The sequence below is a fragment of the Hyla sarda genome, chromosome 7, assembly GCF_029499605.1.
Source record: "Hyla sarda isolate aHylSar1 chromosome 7, aHylSar1.hap1, whole genome shotgun sequence".
NCBI classification, from domain to species: domain Eukaryota; kingdom Metazoa; phylum Chordata; class Amphibia; order Anura; family Hylidae; genus Hyla; species Hyla sarda.
In genome coordinates this window covers 214,032,082-214,056,164 of record NC_079195.1, presented here as the reverse complement: position 1 = coordinate 214,056,164, position 24,083 = coordinate 214,032,082, and the positions used below count along the sequence as shown (strand labels likewise).

General features: G+C 40.0%; 1 long non-coding RNA gene across 1 annotated transcript in view; it reads left to right on the top strand.

Annotated features, from left to right (window-relative positions):
- LOC130283306 (uncharacterized) overlaps positions 1–24,083 on the top strand; it is an 82,727-nt gene that overhangs the window by 3,197 nt on the left and 55,447 nt on the right. Inside the window, exon 2 of the long non-coding RNA XR_008846644.1 lies at positions 10,042–10,154. This is a non-coding gene — a long non-coding RNA (uncharacterized LOC130283306). The remainder of the gene's footprint in view (positions 1–10,041; positions 10,155–24,083) is intronic.

The window sequence follows — 24,083 nt, the reverse complement described above, 5'->3', positions numbered from 1 at the left end:
CCCATTGAAATGAATGGGATCAGTTCCAGTATCAGTTTCCCTCCAGTGCACGCTGGAGGGAAACTGTGCCGGACGCCTGATATATATATGAACCCAGCCTTACCCTCTATGTAACTATGTATCAGACCTCTTCTCAAATCTTCCCTCTCATTTAGGCCTTGATGATATTGTTCTTAAAACAGTTCAGATTAGTCTCAGATCCAGGTTCCTCTGACCTATCCCCACCGGCAGTCATCTCATCTCCTAATATACAAAACATTTCATATCAAAATTAACACTAGACTGTGATGTACAATTCATTCCTTCGCTGGTATTTATGATACATGTGCATATTATTCTCCCCCTAACTTATCATTTGGCTACACAGTAAAAATATAACCAATAGGAACATTATTCTTCATAATGATACAAACAGATTTCCTACCCCAACTCTCACGATTACAATATAAAATTTCTTGTTTTCTCTAGTCGTCAATTATTGAAGTGTATATATATATATATATATATATATATATATATATATATATATATATATACAGTGGTCCCTCAACATACGATGGTAATCCGTTCCAAACGGACCATCGTTTGTTGAAATCATCGCATGTTGAGGGATCCGTGCAATGTAAAGTATAGGACAGTGGTCTACAACCTGCGGACCTCCAGATGTTGCAAAACTACAACACCCAGCATGCTGGCATGCTGGGTGTTGTAGTTTTGCAACATCTGGAGGTCCGCAGGTTGGAGACCACTGTTAGAGGAAGTTGTACTCACCTGTCCCCGCCGCTCCGGACCATCACCGCTCGTCACCGCTGGGATGTCGCCGTCCATCGCTGTCGCCGCGTCCCGGTGTCCCCGACGCTCCGGCAAGGCCTCTGCTTCTCCGGCATCCTCGCTCTCTGTCGCCGCCATCACGTCGCTACGCACGCCGCTCCTATTGGATGACGGGACGGCGTGCGCAGCGACGTGATGACTACGATGGAGAGCGCCGACGATGCAGAGGATCCCGAAGAGGACGCACCAGAGCCCCGAGGACAGGTAAGTGATGGTCAGCGGACCACACGGGGCACCGTAACCGGCTATCCGGCGGCAGCTGAAGCAGTCAGCACTGCTGGATAGCCGTTTATGCGATGGCCCCGACATAAAAAAGCATCGTATGTTGATGCTGCCTTCAACATGCGATGGTCTCAGAGAGTGATCATATGCTGAAATGATCGTATGTCGGGGCCATCGTAGGTCGAGGGGTCACTGTATATTATATATATTTTTTTTTTTTTTTTATTATTATTTTAATTATTATTATTATTTTTTTTTTTTTCTTTTTTAATTCTTGGGGAAAAAATTGCTGCTTTAATGGCTTAAATAACCTCCTTCTATCTGCAGTTATACATCACAACCGCACTTACAAATGTCCCATAGCATTGTGGATTTCTTAATATACACCTGTCACATTCTATTGCCTGTCTAGATTGAATGGGAGAAAAAAAAAGGCCAGGAAATAGAAAATAGCATCAGCGTCTCCTATTTTTACACACAGCCATAAAGTGAATAGTAAAATAGACAGCAAGTCACAGCTGGAAACATTTTGAAGTCAGATAAAATCTGCCAAAATATATTTTGCCGCTCATATTATATTGTCATAGAACTTGAAAGAGCCCGAATTATGACATTTAGACACAAATTACGGATGGTCATGGGGTGAGGATCGGGGGGGGGGGGGGGGAGGGGTGCGTTGGGGGTTTTGGTGGTCCAATTTGGTGGTTAAAATGTACTGCAGGGCTTAGAATAACATTGTCTAATTCCCGTCAGATCATAGAGATGTGAAGTAACGGGAAGGTATGTGATGAGGTGTCTTCAGCACGGGTGTGAACAGAACCTTTAGCAATTTTATTTAGAGTTTGGTTTAAGGGGTACTTCGGTGGAAAAAAAAAAATAAATAAAAAAAAAAAAAATAATATATATATATATATATATATATATATATATATATCAACTGGCTACAGGAAGTTAAACAGATTTGCAAATGGCTTCTATTAAAAAATCTTAATCCTTCCAGTACTTATCAGCTGCTGTATACTACAGAGGAAGTTCTTTTCTTTTTTAATTTCTTTCCAGTCTGACAACAGTGCTCTCTGCTGACACCTCTGTTTATGTCAGGAACTGTCCAGAGCAGGATAGGTTTGCTATGGGGATTTGCTTCTACTCTGGTCAGTTTCTGACATGGACAGAGGTGTCAGCAGAGAGCACCGTGGTCAGACAGAAAGGAAATTCAAAAAGAAAAGAACTTCCTGTGGAGCATACTGCAGCAGATAAGTACTGGAAGGATTAAGATTTTTTAATAGAAGTAATTTACAAATCTGTTTAACTTTCTGGCACCAGTTCATTTGAAAAAAAAAAAAGTGTTTTCCACTAGAGTACTCCTTAAAAGAAAGGTTATTTAATGGGGTACTTTGGTGCTCCAGGGTTCTGAACATTTTAATCAGAACGCTTGGAGCCGGAGGCTGTGATCGTGATGTCACGGCCATGCCCCTCATGACATCACACCACACCCCCTCCATTCATGTCTATGGGAAGACATGAATGGAGGGGGCATGGTGGGATGTCACGAGGGGTGTGGCTCTGACATCACGACCACTGCCGTTTAGAATGTCAGGTGCTGCAAGAGATTGTGGGGGCCCAGCAGCGGGACCCCCATGATCAGACATCTTATCCCCTATCCTTTGGATAGGGGATAAGATGTCTAACAGACGAGTACTCCTTTAACATATTTCTATATCACCCAGACCTCAAAAAAATTGGTGTCAACATTGGAATGACCACTATGACTGACTATGTAAACATTGCTTTTAAATTTTTCGAAATAACTTTTTTATTGTAAAATACGTTTATAAGTTTTCCTATTATAGTCCATATTTTGCCAATTTTGGGGGCATTTTATTGCTTGTTGGTTTGGAACCTTTTTTGCCGATGTGGCATGCGTGGGATAGGCTTTATTTTGGTTTGCATATGCACAATACTGTGAATTCTGTAATGCAGGCTACATTTCCCGTGATTTCTCTGGCTGAGAATCAGGTGTTTGATCACTTCAGCTGGTCATTAATTGATCTGCTAGTGCTGGAGGTCACCCAGGTGACTGATTAGACTCGTAAGTGAACTGAGGTCAATTTACATTTCATGCACTAGAGATGTGTTTTCTTATTCAAAGTGTGTGTGTTTTTAGAGAAATATTGCCCTGAAGCTAAATAAATCTGACCTATAATTACACATTAGGGGGGAGATTCATCAAGATTTGTGCAGAGGGAAATTTGACCAGTTGCCCATAGCAACCAATCAGGTCACTTCTTTAATTTTCAGAGGCCTTTTCACACATGAAAGATGCAATCTGGTTTGTTGCTATGGGCAACTAGTCAACTTTCCCTCTACACATATCTTGATGAATCTCCCCCAAGGTGTTTTATGAAGATTTGGAATATTTAGGCTGTGTTCTCATGTAGAATTTTGACTGCATTTTCACACATTTTTTACTTTTTGTGGCAACTTTTACTATTTTTGCAACAACTTTCTAAAATCATGGTAAAAGTAACAGGGTACAAAGTTATCCCCTAGAGGATGCAGGGCGTAGGGGTATGCCCTGTGCGTCTGGGACTTACATGTACATGTACGCCCTGAGTCCCGCCGCGGCTATGACGTGAATGCAGGAGCTGCGCTTGCATCATCAACTGGGGGTCCCGACTACGATCACGCAGTCGGGACCAGATTACAGTATCAAAATACACAGATGCAGTTGTCCTGGAATTAAACAAATTGGGCTGTAGGAATAGTGATGGTGAGCGTGAATAACATAAAAGTACAAACAAACAATTCTGAGTGGTTATTTAATGGTACACACGAGTAAGTGGGTCCTCCCCCAAAACGCTGTTGAGCCCAAGGTGGAGAGCGTGAGGGAAGACAGCAGAATTAGCATATCTATTGTATGCCATTCACTCCACATTTTTTTATTCCAATAAAATAAAATACAAGTTGGAAAATAAAAGAATCAGAAAATGGAAACGCGACGTTGTCTGAATAGTGAATCATTACCCTGTTGGGCCTGAGCTAATCGGTATTGAATATTTTGCCTATACCTTATGCGTGATTGAGTATGATTATTTAAAGGGTCCCCCTCAGAGACCCCAGAGAATAGCTGATTTTACTGAGAAAATTTACCATCTGCTATTATTTTCTAGAGCAATCATATAATACATACTATTATTATTATCATATTATTATGTATCACAATCATATAATACATACATGGCTAGTAACTTCTGGATCTGGCTCACAGAGGGGGACTCTAATGCCAGACCCCCCCAGGATGGTGTCTATTGTTGAGCGGCATAGGCCATATTCGAATTCGCGAATATTCGCGAATATATGGACGAATATTCGTCATATATTCGCATATTCAAAATATTCTCATTTTATTTTCGCATTTGCGAGATTTCGCATATGCGAAATTTAGCATATAAAAATTAACAAGAAAAAAAAAAATTGCATATGTAAATTTTCGTATATGCGCAAATTCGCGCACCAGTCTCACAGTAGTGTTAGAGCCTTCTTTACTAGTGTTGCTCGCGAATATTCGCAATGTGAATTGCGAATATTCGCGAGCAACATTATCACCCCTCTCTGCTTCCAACTTGTGTGGTGTAAAGAAGGCTCTAATACTACTGTGTGAGACTGGCGTGCGAATTTTCGCATATACAAAAATTTGTATATGCGAATTTTCGTATATGCGAATTTTTGTTTATACGATTGTTTTGCATATGTGAATGTTCGTATATGCGAATATTAGCAAATGCGAAAATTCATATATGCGAAAATTGCGTGTATGCGGAAAATTCCTACCTGCGAAAATTCGCGTATGCGACTATTAACATATACGAAAAGTTCATATATGCGAAAATTAGCATATGCGAAAAATTCCCGTATGCGAAAATTCACACGCCAGTCTCACACAGTAGTATTAGAGCCTTCTTTACACCACACAGGCTGGAAGCAGAGAGGGATGATCACTGTGATGTTTACTGTGAAAAAAAAAAAAAGAATATTCGGAATTACGAATATATAGTGCTATATTCGCGAATATTCGCGAATAAAATTTGCATTGTGAATATTCGCGACCAACACTAATTATTAGTAGTAGAAGTAGTAGGAAGAGAAGTAGAATAAGAAGTAGGAGTAGTAGTGTTATTATTAATAGAAATGAGTGAATTTCTGAAAAACTTGATACAGCTGATTGGCCAAATTTTCCTAAAAAAATTTGTCTCGGACCCAATTTATTTGCAGCGAATCGCTATTAAAAACGGCTATTTCTGGCTTACAGAGAGGCTCAATAGGGGGTGTAGAACACTTTGCCTTGTCCTAACACGCATAGGGAGTGTGCTGTGTTAGTGAAATAATACTGTTATTCCGTATGACATGCAGATTACAGGCATCGCTATTAGAATCACTGCCGCAGAGCATCTGAATGTGGCAGATTTTTTATGTCATTTTTATTAAAATTTATTTGAAATTATTTTAATTTTTTGTTTAACTTTCTGGCCCCAGTTGATTAAAAAAATAAATAAAAGTGGAGTACCCCTTTAACTTATCCCCTATCCACAGGATAGGGGATAAGTAGCTGATTGTGGGGGTTCCAACTGCTGCACACCCCACCCCCCTGCGATCTCTAGGACAGGACCCAGGTTCTCTCTGTGAGGAGCGCATGTCATCTCACTGAGCACCGGGGTCCAATCCGGAGATCGTGGGGGGGCTTGGGGGTCCCCGATTAGCTACTTATTCCCTATCCTGTGATTAGGGGATAAGTAAATTTTTTTGCTGCAGTTCTCCTTTATCTATTTCATTTTTTTTTTATTATTATTATTATTATTTGTAAATAAATTTAAAGAATTTAAAAAAATCCCAAATAGTTTAAAAATGTAATCAAATCCACTGGGATCCGTGAAAATAAAAGAAAAGATTTTGATTTCTGCGAGTCTTTTATACGTTGTTGCGGGCGGCTTTAAATTAAAATGTCGCTTCTAAGATTGCAATTGAAATGCAACAGAACATCAAAGAGACAGATAGAAAAATGGACTAAGCACCTATAATGGGCACCCTGCGAAACGTCGAGTGTTTGTTATCTGGATTTTGTGTCAAAGTGTGTTATCTGCTATGGCAGGAATGAAAAAGAACAGGCCAATACCACCGCCGCTACCTCCACTTATTTATTGTCGCTGTTTTCTCGCAACCGCCGTTGCAAGGAGAGATTCGCCCTTCGCTTTGTATTCTCAGCAGGTGATAACCAATTACGTGCGGTAACAGGTTCTGCCGACGGGAACAGATTCGAAATCAATGCTCGTTTGCCATTTATATACAAATTGTCTAATGTAATCAAAATTGTGATCACTATTCGCGCATCCATTATGAGGATCGCCGAGTGGTTAACGCTTACTTTGCGAGAGGTGAATGGCGTCCGTGGCCAAATGAGGTCACGTTTTTAGGTTGCCGCTTGCGGATCGTTCCGCTGGAATTAACCATGGTGTTGTGGCCATTGAAATGGATAAAATAGAAGAAAAAAAAAAAAAAAACATTGTATTAACAAAAGTCCTTTAAATAATAATTGCAACCATGCGAACGTGTCAAGGGTTAATTAAAGGAATTGTCCTACGGTAATAGTGTTGTGGTCCGACAAATGTTTTTAAAAGAGGTTCAAAATTATGCAAAATTACTTTCCTCCAGAAGGAAGAAAGCTGAGTCTCTAAAACAGTGTTTCCCAACCAGGGTGCCTCCAGCTGTTGCAAAACTATAACTCCCAGCTTGCCCAGACAGCCGAAGGCTGTCTGGGCATGCTGGGAGTTGTAGTTTTGCAACAGCTGGAGGCACCCTGGTTGGGAAACACTGCTCTAGTGTCAGGTATCTCTAGTGTCAGCTGGAGGCTCTAGTGTCAGCTGGAGGCACCCTGGTTGGGAAACACTGCTCTAGTGTCAGGTATCTATTTACAGCTAATGCTATACGAACCTTGGGCATGACTCCCCTATTGTATATTAACTGTTAGTGATACTGTATATTTGCATCTAATGGTACCAGAAAACACCCATCAGCGTTTTCTGGGTCTCTCACATCACTTTGTGTGTTACTTTTAATTTATTAGATTAAAAGTTACCTTTTATTCTTCCCCCATTTCTCATTTTTCATATGAATTTTTGGGAGTACTACATCTTAGGTGGGTAGATACCTGTATATCTCTACATCTTAGTTACTCCCCACTAACTCCAGCCCAGTACCCCAGTAATCCGTATGCACAGAGCGAACTCCGCTCCGTGATGGATTACGAGCAACCACAGCCATCATGCCCCCTCCACATATCTCCCATAGACATTAATGGCGGGGGGGGGGGGGGGGTTGATGACCATGGCCGCCCGAAGCCAAAATGACCCAAGTTTTGAAAAAGATTTATAAAATAAATAATAATTGTTCAATTACCGTATATACTCGTGTATAAGCCGACCAAAATATAAGCCGAGGCCCCTAATTTCACCCCAAATACCCAGTTATTGACTCGACTATAAGCCTAGGGTGGGAAAGACATCATCCCCCCATGTCATCATCCCCCCCTGTCATCATCCAGACCCCCGTCATTAACACCTGCTCATCATCACCCCTGTCATCATCACCCTGTCATCGTCAACCTGTCATTTTCACCCCCGTCATCATCACCCCCGTCATCATCCAGACCCCCTTCATCATCACCGCCTGTCAATCCCTTCATTAGTGGTTTTCAACCTGTGGACCTCCAGATGTTGCAAAACTACAACTCCCAGCATGCCGGGCATGCTGGGAGTTGTAGTTTTGTAAAATCTGGAGGTTTGCAGGTTGAAGACCACTGCAGCCTTCGTCATCATCCAGACCCCCCTTTAGTTTTCTACTCACCTCCCCTCGGTGGGAAGGAAGGGTGAGCTGGTCCGGGCCATCTATGCTGCAGGGACCGTCCGGTGGGGAGGGTTAGTCGTTCCGGGCTGTCCATTTTCACCGGGGGGGGGGGCCCTCTTCTCCACTCCGGGCCGGCCCCGGACTAGGGATGTTGCCTTGACGATGATGCACAGGAACGTCTGTGTGCAGCAGACGTATCTGAGCATGAACGTCCCTGTGCTTCGTCGTCGAGGCTGTCCGGGCATGCTGGGAGTTGTAGTTTTGCAACATTTGAAGGTCCGCAGGTTGAAGACCACTGAGAAGGGATTGACAGACGGAGAGTTCACTCGAGTATAAGCTGAGGGGGGGCGTTTTCAGCATGAAAAATTGTGCCGAAAAACTCGGCTTATACTCGAGTATATACAGTATCTAATGGGAGATGTTTATGCTATATTTGTCTATATGTGGCTATCCAATAGTTGTGTTGTTTTCTGATGTAACATGATGTGAAGGAATTTATGCCTTTAGTTCTGAATGAAATTCTGACTGCTGGGACCACCACAATTTTAAATGGTAAATATAATTTCAAACAACTTTCCCTTATCTGATAGCTTATGTGATTCCTAAAATTTCTGTAAAATGAAGGAGGGGGAGGGGGGGGGAAGGCTTAGCATGTGTTCTGTGCTGGAGAGAAAGTGAAAATGACTGTGTACCGGCAAGTTGTTTCCATTCCTAAGAGGATCCCACAATGTCCCTAAAAGGTAAATCAAGTCTTTACGCTCATCTCATCAGCAGTGTGTGTGCTTATTGTGACCAAGTGTGATCCTTGTTGTGCTGTTGCTCTTTCCTTTAGTCCATAGGCTTGTCTTCAGCAGCAGTAACTCTTTCTTACTCCACATACCATCTATAATAGTGTAATGTGTAAATCATCAACTCAGCACAGTACCAGCCTGTTCAGTGCATTTTCACTAGTGTTGAGCGGCATAGGCCATATTCGAATATATGGATGAATATTCGGCATATTCGCGGATATTCGCATGTTCGTAATATTCTCGTTTTATTTTCGTATATGTGAATATTCGCGTGTGCGAAAATTAACATATGCGGAAATTTGCATATACAAAAATTAGCATAAGTGAAAATTAGCATAAGCGAAAATTTGCATATGCAAATTTTCGCATATGTGAAAATTTGCACACCAGTCTCACACAGTAGTATTAGAGCCTTCTTACACCACATAAGCTGGAAGCAGAGAGGGATGATCACTGTGATGTGTACTGTGAAAAAAAATTAAATAAAAAAAAGAACATTCGTATTTACGAATATATAGCGCTATATTTGCGAATATTCGCAATTCGCATTTTATTTGCGAATATCGCATATTCGCGAATTAAATTCGAATTGTGAATATTCGCGAGCAACACTAATTTTAACCAACATTATGTCCTGGCATAGCAGACAGGAGTAGGTCCTGTGCTGTGTATGTTTGGGACCTAAGGGAGGAAGTAACTGTGTGTGTACTGATGGCAAACCACACAGCTCTGTTCCCACCTCTTTAAGTAAAGAGAATGATAAATAGCAGGGCACCATGTAGGGGGGCTCTCAATGACTCCTACAGGAGTAGGTAATGTGCTGTGTATGGACAGGCACCTAAGGGAGGAAATAACTGTGTGTGTGCTTCTGGCAAACCACACAGCTCTGTTCCCACCTCTTTAAGTAAAGAGAATAATAAATAGCAGGGCACCATGTAGGAAGCTCTCCAGGGCTCTATAATAGCAGTAACAGCATAAAAATATTTTTGGGTTAATGTAACCAGGCCAGGTGTTGTTGTTGTTTTTTGTTTTTTTGGTTTTGTTTTAATCTTTTTAAAATGACAGACCACGCCAGCATTGTATACTCACAGGATCCCTACCAGCACCCTCATATTTTACAACCTCCAAGGAGTGCATTGTATAATTGAACCTGAGGAAGGGACTGTTTGTGTACCGAAACGCGTTATCCGTATTGTCAAAAATAAAATATTTATTGTCCTGTGCTGGCCTGAGTCCTTTGTTTTATGACAACCCTTTGAGCAGCACCTCCGAGACTGTACTTTCTTCCTCTTATTTACAGATACACTTTAAGAAAGTGACTTGACCACCACTACAATCATTGTCTATGAGAGCCTGAAGAATACCAAGTACAGTGGAAAGAGGGAATAAAGTAGGGGATAAGTATCTATAAAGGTAAACCCCCCTTTCAGTTAATTATTTTTTGACAGGAGAGTCACTTACATGGAATTACAACCTTTACCACCAAGCTGAAACAAAAAACGAAATGCAATAGGGCTATGGGACATTTCATACTGTGCAGGCATTGTTAATGGGAGCCTATAATTTGTATATAAGGTAGAAAAGATGGACTGTTTCTTGTCAGAAAATGACAGAACAGCTGTAGGGAATAAAATATGTTACAGCTGTTCATCATCTTGTTATATTACGGTTTATTCTTATGTCGCAATTATGCCATGATTTTTTGCTGCAATTTTTTTATTAGCTTTAAAAAAAAAAAAAAAAAAAAGGTTAAAAATGGAATGTGGCCATAATGTGTGAACAAAGCAGGCTCTCTGCTTACCTTTGGGTGGCCAAACACATTGGAGGTATTTAATCTTGAAGAGTACCTGTCACCAAACTAAACTTTGAATATATTGTTCCTTATGTAATTATAAGACACTTTGCTATTTACTTGCTGTTAAAATTCTCAAGTCAAGTCAAACAGTTAGTTTGGTCTCCTCTCAGCCTGGTAGGAGACCAAACTCAGGAAATGAATGCGGGGCATGGCGAGGCCCAGCTCTCTCAGGCTTCAGTGACGTCACACCTGCTGGGGAACACCCACTTTCCCCTGCCGGGAGCTCATACAATGTGAGCAAGGGGAAAGGTATGATACAGAGCTTTTTAAAGCTCGGAAAAAAATAAATAAGGGCAGGAGGGGTGTTAGGAGTAGTTAGGAAATATAATCTGAGTTAATTGAAAAAATACGGTTTGATGACAGGTACTCTTTAAGGGCGAGGCACACAGCTCAGTGTACAGGAGCAGGGACTCTTGTCTTCGAAACAATTCCCTGCTCCTGTACTGATCCATCGCAATGATTCACAAAAAAATTATTTGGATCCAGAATAAACAAGTTTTATTTTTGCAACATTTGGAACAAGTTTGATTCATTCCGAATCAATGCATTACAGATCAGTTTCTAACGGTTGTAAGTTCAGTCGTAATAATATACATTTGATCCAACTTCTTTCTCCCCCAACTTCTTTCTTCTTCTGAACCAAACTTAGATAATCTGATTTTATTATTATTATTTTTTTTATATATATTTTTTAACTTTTTTAAGCCGTTCTCACAAACACGTTATTGTAAATGTATGAAACAAGTCTTAGATAAATGCAGTCAGGATTGCTCTTATCCTCTGTGTGACCTGTTCGGGCTGGGGGTGGAGTCTCACAGGACAGCACGCTGGGGGGCATTCATGAGTGGTATCGAGCTTTGAAGACAGAAGAATGCATTTGTTATGTACATTACCTAAAGCAGGTAGACCTAGTGAAAGACAAGTGTGGGGGCCAAATTACATTTGTGCATTTGAACATTTTTTCTATATATTATTTTTACATTTTTAAAGTGGTACTCCGGTGGAAAACTTATTTATTTTTTTAAATCAACTGGTGCCAGAAAGTTAAACAGATTTGTAAATTACTTCTATTAAAAATCTTAATCCTTCCAGTACTTATTAGCTGTTGAATACTACAGAGGAAATTATTTTCTTCTTGGAACACAGTGCTCTCTGCTGACATCACAAGCACAGTGCTCTCTGCTGACATCTCTGTCCATTTTAGGAACTGTCCAGAGCAGCATATGTTTGCTATGGGAATTTTCTCCTACTCTGGACAGTTCTTAAAATGGACAGAGATGTCAGCAGAGAGCACTGTGCTTGTGATGTCAGCAGAGAGCACTGTGTTCCAAGAAGAAAATAATTTCCTTCCTGTAGTATTCAAAAGCTAATAAGTACTGGAAGGATTAAGGTTTTTAATAAAAGTAATTTATAAATCTGTTTAAAGGGGTACTTCGCCCCTAGCATCTTATCCCCTGTCCAAAGGATAGGGGATAAGATGTCAGATTGCGGGGGTCCCGCTGCTGGGGACCCCCAGGATCTCAGCTGCGGCACCCTGCTATCATTACTGCACAGAGCAAACTCGCTCTGTGCGTAATGATGGGCAATACAGGGGCCGGAGCATCGTTATGTCATGGCTCCACCTCCTCATCCCGCCACGGCCCGTCCCCTCAATGCAAGTCTATGGGAGGGGGCATGGCAGCCATCACACCCCCTCCCATTGACTTGCATTAAGGGGGTGGGCCGTGTATTGCCGGTCATTACGCACATAGAGAGTGTGCTCTGTGCAGTAATGACAGGTGGGTGCTGCAGCGGAGATCCAGGGAGTCCCCAGCAGCGGGACCCCAGCGATCTGACATCTTATCCCCTATCCTTTGAATAGGGGATACGATTTCTAGGGGGCGGAGTACCCCTTTAACTTTCTGGCACCAGTTGATTTAAAAAAAAAGTTTTCCACCGGAGTACCCCTTTAAAAATGTAAAAATTAAAATATAGAAAAAATGTTCAAATGCAGAAATGTAATTTGGCCCCCACACTTGTCTTTCACTAGGTCTACCTGCTTTAGGCAATGTACATAACAAATGCATTCTTCTGTCATCAAAGCTCAATACCACTCATGAATGCCCCTCAGCGTGCTGTATTATATATGTTCTTGAATTTTTTTTGTCTACATTTTAATGCTAAGGTATAAGAATCCTTTTCGTATAATCCTACTAGTAGTATACAAGGGGTAAATAATACTACCAAAGCATGACTACTTCCATTACCACCTACCACCACACAGTGACTTAATAATGTTGTCATGCTGTTACTGAAGAGAACACACTAGACCAGTGGTCTAAAACTGTTGTGCCGCCAGATTGTTGCAAAATTTCAAGTCCCAGCTGTTGGCAGTCCGGGCATGCTGGGAGTTGAAGCTTTGCAACATTTGGAGGGCCACAGTTTGTTACCACGGCACTATACAAAAAAAATAAAATACCTCGGTACAGTGACCATATAGTAGTAGATAACAGCTGTGCTCAGGTTCTACAGCCTGTAATACAGTCCTACGCATTGACTAGCGATGAGCGGCAGGGGCCATATTCAAATTTGGGATATTTTGTGAATACATTGACGATTGTTCGCTATGTTCAATCACTTTTTTTTCCATGCGAAAATTCGCATGGGAAATTTGCATAAAAATTGACATTAAAATTTGCGTGTGAAAAAACAAACAAACAAAAAAAAAGAATATTTGTCATTGCAAATATCTAGTACTATATTCTAAATATAAAGTGCCGATATTCACGATAAAAATTTGCATTACGAATATTCGTGCTCAACACTAGCAGTGACTCACAGGTGACGTCTTCTCTGATCAGAGGCGTTCTCTTCCTTTTCTTTTATATCTGGCCCTGACCGCCATAAGGACTTTTCTTGGCCAAGTCTCCACACTTTTCCAGCATCATTCTTGCCTTTTCCCCGCTCATAGTGCCCCAAATGGTAATAATGCTCCTCTTGGTAGATACATACCTCTATTGGATAGTTCCCACCCCGTACATAGGCGAAAGCTAACATTGCCGCCCCTTGACCCCGTCCATTGTTATACGCCCCACTTTCCTACTTGGGTGACACACTGTAACAACTCCCCTCCCCTCCCGCTGTCAGAATGTTGGACAACCTGGGTGATTTCGCCTGTGTGCTTCAGAGAGGAAGAGAGCAGCGCTCCTCTGATAGGCTGAAGAATGCTAATTATTATGGTGGGGGGGCGTTGGTGAGAGTGGTGCTGGCTGTGAGTGGGTGGTTCAGATTCTTTTGGCAGGCAGAGCAGCGCCCCCCCTCAAGAGGGTGCCCTAGGTGGCTGCCTATTTTGTCTATAGGCAGAGCCGGCCCTGTATGTAGAAGACAGTAGCTCCCAGTATAGATAAGAGCCCCCCCAGGAGGTAGATAGTTGCTCCGCAGATTTGATAGATGTCCCCAGTATAGATAGTTGACCACCTAGTTTAATTCGGTTCCACTTGTGTTGATAGTTATTCCCCCAGTTAACCTGTTAAGGACCAAGGGCGTACCTGTACGTCTTAGGTCCTTTCCCTTTCTATAACGCGGGGCCACGGCGTGGCTAATAGCGTGCGGCACTGATCGTGGTACTGCGCACTATTAACCCTTTAGATGCGGCGTTCAAAGTCGATCGTCGCGTCTAAAGTGAAACTAAACTACCCCAGGCTAGCTCAGGGGGCTTTTTTCGGGACCACCGCGGTGAAATCGTGGCATCCGGAACAGCTGTAGGACACGAGGATGGTCCCCTTACTTGCCTCCTTGTGTCCGATCGCCGAATGACTGCTCAGTGAGATCCAGGCATGAGCAGTCAAGCGGCAGAATCATTGATCACTGGTTTCCTATGAGAAACCACTGATCAATGTTAAAGATCATTGTGTACAGTGTTATAGTCTCCTATGGGAGCTATAACATTACAAAAAAAAAGTGGAAAAAAAAGTTAATGAAGATCATTTAACCCCTTCCCTAATAAAAGTTTGAATCACCCCCCTTTACCCATTTAAAAAAAAAAAACTGTGTACATAAAAATAAACATTTGGCCATGTGCCAAAATGTCTGAGTTATGAAATAATATATATCGTTAATTAAACTGCACGGTCAATGGTGTACGTGCAAAAAATTCCCAAAACTCCAAAATAGCTTATTTTTGGTCACTTTTTATATCATGAAAAAATGAATAGAAAGTGATCAAAAAGTCCAATCCATACAAACAGGGTACCACTACAAACTTCAGATCATGGTGCAAAAAAATTACCCCTCATACTGCCCCATACACGAAAAACAAAAAAACCTATAGGGGTCAAAAGATGACAATTTTAAACGTAGGGTATCATTTTAATCATATGGACCTACAGAATAAAGATAATGTGTCATTTTTACAGAAAAATGTACTACATAGAAATGGAAGCTCCCAAAAGTTACAAAATTGTGTTTTTTATAAAATTTTCTCGCACAATGATTTTTTTCCCCCCCGTTTCGTTGTAGATTTTTGGGTAAAATGACTGATGTCATTACAAAGTAGAATTGGTGGCGCCAAAAATTATCCATAATATGGATTTTTAGGTGCAAAAATGGAAAAAAAAACATGGTTCTTAAGGGGTTAAGATAGGTGCTCCCCAGTTTAAAATAGGTGCCACCTAGGAGGTACATAGTTGCCCTTTGACTGTAGGCACTAGCATGATGAGTGACATCATCGTGCATGCAGCTAAGCAAGGGACAGGGCAGAGAGGTCCTTCACTGCCTGCAGCCTACAGGGTCCTACACTGCCTGCAGCCTACAGGGTCCTATACTGCCTGCAGCCTACAGGGTCCTACACTGCCTGCAGAGTACAAAGAATCGGTGGCATTTTGCTCTGTTGTCAGTTTTCACCAGCAAGCACATTCCAAGTGCCCTGGAATCTCAATGAGAGAATGCTGACAATTTTGTTTGGGTAGGGGCTGTTATTCTAGGAGGGTACCTACCTTACCTCAGCCCCATGGAAGGTTCTTAAAATAAAGAATAAAATAAAAAAAAACTAAATCTGTATGGTCTAGACGGGAAGAAATAAATGGGGGGGGGGGGGGAATTATAAAAAAACTTTATAAATATATATATATATAGAGAGAGAGAGAGAGAGAGAGAGAGAGAGAGAGAGAGAGGGCATGATGGAAACCTTTATCTTTACCTTGAGGACTATATGATGATACTATATGGGTGATGTATAGTGCGTTTATTTGGGCCCCTATATAATTGTCAATTTTGAATACACTTATTTGGGTACATTTTTAATGGGCCCTACTGTGTGTAATCTGTCAGTACTGTATCTGTGCGGATGTCATTATTTTACCTTCAGCACATTTTCCTGAAGATCCTTTACCTTTCTCTGCATGCCTAATATTTTGCATGGGGCTCCCACAAAGAAACAGTGTCAAGTCAGCAAATGTCAAAATCTCGCAGAAGAAAGCATTTTCTAGTCTTCGAGGGCCGATTGATTGATTGGGAAAAGCTTTATGTCAATCAAAGAGGTTTTGTAGCAAATGGGGAGGGTATTATATCAGACATATCCCCTCGTCATGTAAATTCTCAGCTCTGACAGGACCTCGTAGATCAGAAGGTAGGGGGAGCAATTTCCTAATATTGTGAAGGATGGGGATGATGGACCAGGAGAAAATCTGCAGGAGAAGCTGGTCCTGCATTGAGAACTCCACATGTATAATATTGATGGAAGAGGAAAACTTCTAGGAATGCTAGGGATTGTTGGTGGTGGTGACAGTGGTCGTTGGGGGGGGGGGGGGGGGGGGGGGGGGGTGCCAGAAGAAGGTTGAATTAAATATTGTCGATCCAAAATCTATCAAGGAAAACATAAGAAGGCAAAGGTGTTAGGGTGCATGTACACCACGTTTTCACTCTATGTGTGCCGGATACGGGGGTGGGAGGGGAAAACCGTGCACTCCGTACCTCAGCTGGACCAACGCCCTAATCCATTGACTTTAATGAGCCGACCGGAGTCACCGTTTTACTCCGGTCGGCTCATTTTTTACCCATATCCGGTTTTCTGACCGGACTTCAAAACGTAGTATACTACGTTTTGAGGTCCGGTCAGAAAACCTGATACGGGTCAAAAATAAGCCGACCGGAATAAAACGGTGACTCCGGTTGGCTCATTAAAGTCTAAGGATTCGGGCGTCGGTCCGGCTGGGGTACAAGAGCACACAGTTTTCTCCTCCCCCCGCCGGATCCGGCACACATAGAGTGAAAACATGGTGTGCATGCACCCTTACAATGGTGCATAAAGATTCTAAGTTATATATGGTTTACAGTGGCTAAGGTGCATGTACTTTAAACCTTACAATAGTAATCACCTGTACAACCTCCTCTGATTATAGGCATTTAGATTAAAGGGGAACTCTACTGCCCCAGCATCCTTCAGGCAGCACATTTTCCCTGCACCATGAGCTTTGTGAATGTAACCAGGCAGTGAGCTGTACATCGTATGTTGAGGGATCCGTGCAATGTAAAGTATAGGACAGTGGTCTACAACCTGCGGACCTCCAGATGTTGCAAAACTACAACACCCAGCATGCCCGGACAGCCGTTGGCTGTCCGGGCATGCTGGGTGTTGTAGTTTTGCAACATCCGGAGGTTCGCAGTCTGTAGACCACTGTTAGAGGAAGATGTACTCACCTGTCCCCGCCGCTCCGGACCGTCACCGCTCGTCACCGCTGCCCGGGATGTCGCCGTCCATCGCTGTCGCTGCATCCCCGACGCTCCGGCAGGGCCTCTGCTTCCCCGGCATCCGCGCTCTCCGTCGCCGCCATCACGTCGCTACGCACGGCGCTCCTATTGGATGACGGGACGGCGTGCGCAGCGTCGTGATGACGTCGATGGAGAGCGCCGACGATGCAGGGGATCACGAAGAAAACGCGCCGGAGCCCCGAGGACAGGTAAGTGATCGTCAGCACAGGGCACTGGGCACCGTAAACGGCTATCATGTGGCAGCTGAAGCAGTCTGCGTTGCCGGATAGCCGTTTATGCGATGGCCCCGACATACAAAAGCATCGTATGCTGATGCTGCCTTCAACATGCGATGGCCTCTGAGAGGCCATCGCATGTTGAAATTGTCATATGTCGGGGCCATCGAAGGTCGAGGGGTCACTGTACATTTTAGATAAAAATCATGTTCCAACAATATCCAAGAAAGAGAAGAGGACCTCAGCACCATCATATATTCGACATTGCATCAGCCTCAAGGAGCTTTATTGTTCACCAAATGATCCAATATTTCGGCAACCCATGCTGCCTTTGTCTAGTACATGACAATACTTCCCTAAGTAGCATAGACTAGTAGACCACTCTTGCCATCTTAAAGAGGTGTCAATGTACTTTGTCCAACATCAGCAACCTCCCGTTTTTCAACATTACTTTTGGTATATACTTTGGGGGCCAGATATTTCTAAGGCAGGGGTCACACATTTGGAAGTCACACATTTGGAAGACAAGGCTATTCTTTCTGCGCATGCCAGAATCAGAGTTTCCACGGCAGAAACATCTGGCATGAAAATCCTGACATGTGAACAATGCGGCAGAATAACATTGTAATCAATAGAACCCTGCTTCAGAGGAAAGTCCGTGTGGAATATTCTGTGCAAAAATTCCACATAAGTTCCAGATGTGTGAACATAACCTGAGGATCACCGATTTGTTTCCCGTTTCAAAGTCAGGAATACACAACCTATGTTATGCTGAACCTCCTGGACCAACCGCGGTCTATTAAAGGGGGTACTCTGCCCCTAGACAGCTTATCCCCTATTCAATGGATAGGGGATAAGATGTCTGATTGTGACATCACAGCCACGCCCCCTCAATGCAAGTTTATGGGAGGGGGCATATTACGAGCAGGGCGTGAACGTGACATTAAGAGCCTCCACCCCGCATTGCCAGTCATCCAGCACAGAGTGAAGTTTGCTCCGTGCACCGGATGTCTAGGGTATTCCTTTGGATATGGGATAAGATGTCTAGGGGCAGAATACCCCTTTAACCTTGACTAACAGTATCATGGATTTCTATTGGGAGGTTAATCTTGGTCATTGGACTCATGGCCAGGCCATTATATTTGGTAGAAATCAGGGGGTGCAGAAATGCCCATACTTTAAACTCAAGTGAAAAAAGCCTTAAACAGAGTTTGATATAATAATTTATATAGAAAATATATTACACATTACGTTCAGCATTGCACACGGAAATTCTCCCAATGTCTTACTGACACTGTAAAAGAAATGAATAGAAAATAATTTTTGGCATTACGGCACTTCTAATGTATTTGATATGGTTGTCTGCCTCGCCACAAGCTGTTGTCCTCTGCTATAAGCCATTGTAGGCACAGGAAGGTTCCCTGCTGAGCCCTTCAATAGGCTTACTAACAATTTTGGTGTGCCCAGGGAAATAGACCTCCCTAATTATAAAAGTATTATCTCATATTGTCAGTGCTCCGAAAATCCTGAAATGCCTCCATGATCTCCCCCCCCCCCCCCCCCCCCCGATTTATGTTTTATGCATTTATCTACTAATAACTTATATTTAGATGGGCATTAAAGGGGTACTCCGGTGGAAAACTTTTTGTTTTTTTAAAGGGGTTATCCAGGAAAAAACTTTTTTTTTATATATATATCAACTGGCTCCAGAAAGTTAAACAGATTTGTAAATTACTTCTCTTAAAAAATCTTAATCCTTTCACTACTTATGAGCTTCTGAAGTTAAGGTTGTACTTTTCTGTCTAAGTTCTCTCTGATGACACAGGTCTCGGGAACTGCCCAGTTTAGAAGCAAATCCCCATAGCAAACCTCTTCTAAACTAGGCGGTTCCCGAGACATGTGTCATCAGAGAGCACTTAGACAGAAAAGAACAACCTTAACTTCAGAAGCTCATAAGTACTGAAAGGATTAAGATTTTTTAATATAAGTAATTTACAAATCTGTTTAACTTTCTGGAGCCAGTTGATATATATATATATATATATATATATATATATATATATATATATATATATATATATATAGATATATATATAGATATATATATATATATATATAAAAAAAAAAAGAGGAAGTTCTTTTATTTTGGGATTTCTTTTCTGTCACGACCACAGTGCTCTCTGCTGATACCTCTGTCCATTTTAGGAACGGTCCAGAGCAGCATATGTTTGCTATGGGGATTTTCTCCTGCTCTGGACAGTTCCTGACATGGACAGAGGTGTCAGCAGAGTGCACTGAGGTCATGACAGAAAAGAAATCCCAAAAGAAAATAATTTCCTCTGTAATATGTAGTATACAGCCACTAATAAGTACTGGAAGGATTAAGAGTTTTTAATAGAAGTCATTTACATATCTGTTTGACTTTCTGGCATAAAAAAAATAATAATAATATTTTACCGTAGTACCCCTTTAAGTTATTGTCCTTGTGTCAGGGAGAGAAATAAACACTTGTATGTAATGGACACATTTAATGGTTTTGCACATCCAATTTTAATGTCTTTTGAAATTATGCAAATTAATTCTGCTATATTCAAAGCGCCATCTCTTTCTCGCATGCACTCAGATTTACTTTTTATTGTTTACAATGCTTTTTTATGTATTTTTTTCCCACTCTTCTTTAATGCTCAATTTCATATTTTTTGCCTGTATTATAAATACATTTCAAGCTTTTTTTTATTTTTTTTAATCTCTTTATTTTATAAAAAAAAAAATTAAACTGGAAGATTACAGTAAATGCGCTTTCAGCCTAATGATGTCAGTAGTGGGGGAGCTCCATTCACTAAGCAGTGTAAAGCCATTCGGTAAGCACTGTCCGTCTGTCATGGTATATTCCTTTTTCTGTAACCCCACTTGTAAAAAAAAAAAAAAACTGTAAAAAAAAAACATTTTATGAAAATAAGTTTGACATATGAAGCTACAGATGTTTATACTTCTTTTAAGTTTTTTTTATCTGTCAGCAAAAAAAATGTTAACAACATTCATAGTAACAATTATGATGATGATTATGATTGTTGTGATAATAGTAAACATCATCATGAGTTATCATTATCACCATTAACATAATAAGAAATAATGCATAAAAATTATTATTATTAATAATATCATCACCATCATCATCTTCATAAACACATAAAAAAAAAGTTTTTCGTGTATGCGACAGATTTTTTTCAATATTTTTGACTTTTTTAACCATCCATAAAAAAAAAGAATAATGATAATAAAATAAACGGTAATAATAATATTATTAATAATAATAATAATAATAATGATAATAATAATAATAATAAATTAATTACATATAATAAGAATAAAAGTAATAACAATTATAATAACTAGAGATGAGCGAACTTACAGTAAATTCGATTCGTCATGAACTTCTCGGCTCGGCTGTTGCTGACTTTTCCTGCATAAATTAGTTCAGCTTTCCGGTGCTCCGGTGGAAAGAGTCTCCTAGGACTGTATCCACCTTTTCCAGCCCACGGGAGCACCTGATAGCTGAACTAATTTATGCAGGAAAAATCAGCGACCGCCGAGCCGAGAAGTTCGTGACGAAGCGATTTTACTGTAAGTTCGCTCATCTCTAATAATAACATAATATTATAATAAAAATAATTATGATAATAATAATATACTTATATTAACTTAATAACAGTACAAAATAAACAAACAATTATTTATTATTAATAAATTATTATTATTAGTAGTATTATTATTATCATCAATAATAATAATAATAATAATATTTTAGTTTTTTGTTATTATCAATAGTAATAATAATGATGATTATAATAATAATAAATAATAATAGTTATATTATAACAGCAACAACAAACAACAACAAATTTACAATTTTTCTTATTTTTTTATTTATTATTATTATTATTTTTATTATTAATAATAATAATCATCATCATCATCTTCAGAGGAAAAACTATTTCTACTGGAAAAGAGAATATGTTCCAGTAAAATGTATCAGATGTTCTGCTATATTTATTTATTTATTTATTTTTAAGTGGGCAAAAACTATGATGTGCATTTGCACATCATAGTTTTTGCCCACTTAAAAATAAACAAATAAATAAATAAATATAGCAGAACATCTGATACATTTTACTGGAACAATAATGAGTGTGGAAAAAGGGCTGTAAAAAAAAAGAGAGAGAGAGGATTATGGGATTATGATATGGCTCTATTTCTGCAAAAGAGCAGGGTCTGCTGTCAGTAATGTGTCAGTAATATACATCTATAATGTATAATGTATCTGTTGGACCAACTACGGTATATTTACACGGCTTTCCAAGCAAAATAAAAAAGTTTGGTCAAAGTCACAGTCTATGCATAAGTATTACATAGTTGTGGCCATTTGTAAATAATATTTTACAGTGGGATTGAAAGACGCCTAATAGGGTTCGTGACATTTTGGATATCTATGCGCAGGTAATAATACTAACTTAATTTACTGTTTGATCTATTTTTTCATTCCAATTTGAATCGGCTTTCATGCTTGTAATGCTAAATTTCCACTTTCTGCAAATAAACCAGCCTGTTGGTGTATTTCTTTCCTGCCCATATATTAGCCTGCAAAATTAATTTACTGCTTATGTGACTGATTTGATTTTGCTCCATACAACTGGGAATAATTATATGATTTAAAGATGTCATTTCCTGTCTTACAAGGCCCAGTCTGTTCTAAAATTGGTCCACCGAAATAATTTACTAAATAGATGCATGCTTTTTTTTTTATTTTTTTTTTTATTTTATTTCTTCTTTACTGCATTGGTCACAATAACCACATGAAACATTGATGTTTGTTAGAGGCCATAAAAAATAATTGAAGGCAAATAATTTTGATTGGAATGACACTCTGCCAATGTTGTAGGAACTATACCAGTCATTAAGGCGGTTTATGGCAATTTACTGTAACATAGAAAAGTTTTTTGTTTTTCCTGCATGATATTGATGTGTGGCGTATGTGTTCGTACAGTGGAACATTATACATTTTTAGTTTGTTATTTATTCATTCTTTCTTTTTCAAAATATTATTATTATTATTATTATTATGATTATGTATATAGTAATAATAAGAATAAGAATAATTATTGTTCTTATTCACATTATTATTCATATTCATGTTATTATTATTATCATTGTTGTTGTTCTTTTTAATATTGTTATTATTATTATTGTTGTTATTATTATTTTTATTATTATTAATAATATTCATATTATTATTATTATCATTGTTATTTTTAATATTGTTATTATTATTATTAGAGATGAGCGAACTTACAGTAAATTCGATTCGTCACGAACTTCTCGGCTCGGCAGTTGATGACTTATACTGCATAAATTAGTTCAGCTTTCAGGTGCTCCGATGGGCTGGAAAAGGTGGATACAGTCCTAGGAAAGAGTCTCCTAGGCAAAAGCCCTAAAGGGAATTGAAAATTTTGGATAGTTTTCTAGCTAGCCCATTACTTTGCAACTCTACATTAAAAGCTATTATGAAAAAAAAAAAAAAAAATATATATATATATATATATATATATATATATATATATGTATATATATTTTTTTTCTGTTTTTTTTTTTCCTTGTTATACATTTTTGTAATTATAAATCCTTATAGTTTCATAATGGCAAATGTCATGTTGAAGAAGCGAAAGAGCATGTTCGATTTAGAATCTTTAGTTCCCATGGTAGATAAGCCTCTGCCAGACACCTCACCCTGTTCCTCTCTTCCCATTGTAATAAAAATCTACTCTCGTGGATATATTGGAACGTTGGAGGAGATAGCTGTTAGCTGAATTGAGGGTTCATCCTGCAGTCATCTTATGTTTGGATACATTGGATACTTAGTTGCACTATTTTTCTTAGTAACATAGCAGCAGAGTGACTGTTACTTATCCCTAATTTCAGTACATTTTGGCTATAAGGTATTAAGGCCATGTTAAAGGGGTACTCCGGCGCTAAGACATCTTATCCCTTATCCAAAGGATAGGGGATAAGATGCCTGATCACGGGGGTCCCACCGCTGCGAGCCGTCGGCTGTTCGGGCATGCTGGAAGTTGTAGTTTTGCAACATCCGGAGGTCCATACTTTGGAGAATGCGGCTGTAGAGACACTTGGTAAGTGTTTAATTCCCCTTCAGTGCCTCCGCAGGCGAAATTAAGAATTACATGGTGATCATTGAAATTAATATTTCTATGTCTTAAACAGAGGGAAAATCAGCTACTACCTAAAGGTTCTCTAGTGTCGAACCCCCTCCCTAAGGCAAACACCCTCTTTAACTTACGTTACAACTTTGTCGAAAACAAATTACATATTGATGAAATGTCTAAAAAAGCTTGTGAATATTCCCCAGTCTAATTCTTGGTTAGCATTCCGCCTGAATATTTGTGCACTACCCATCTAGCGTTGTTCTACGGTAAAGGTCACTGTCATTTATAATAAAAACAAGGGAGATTA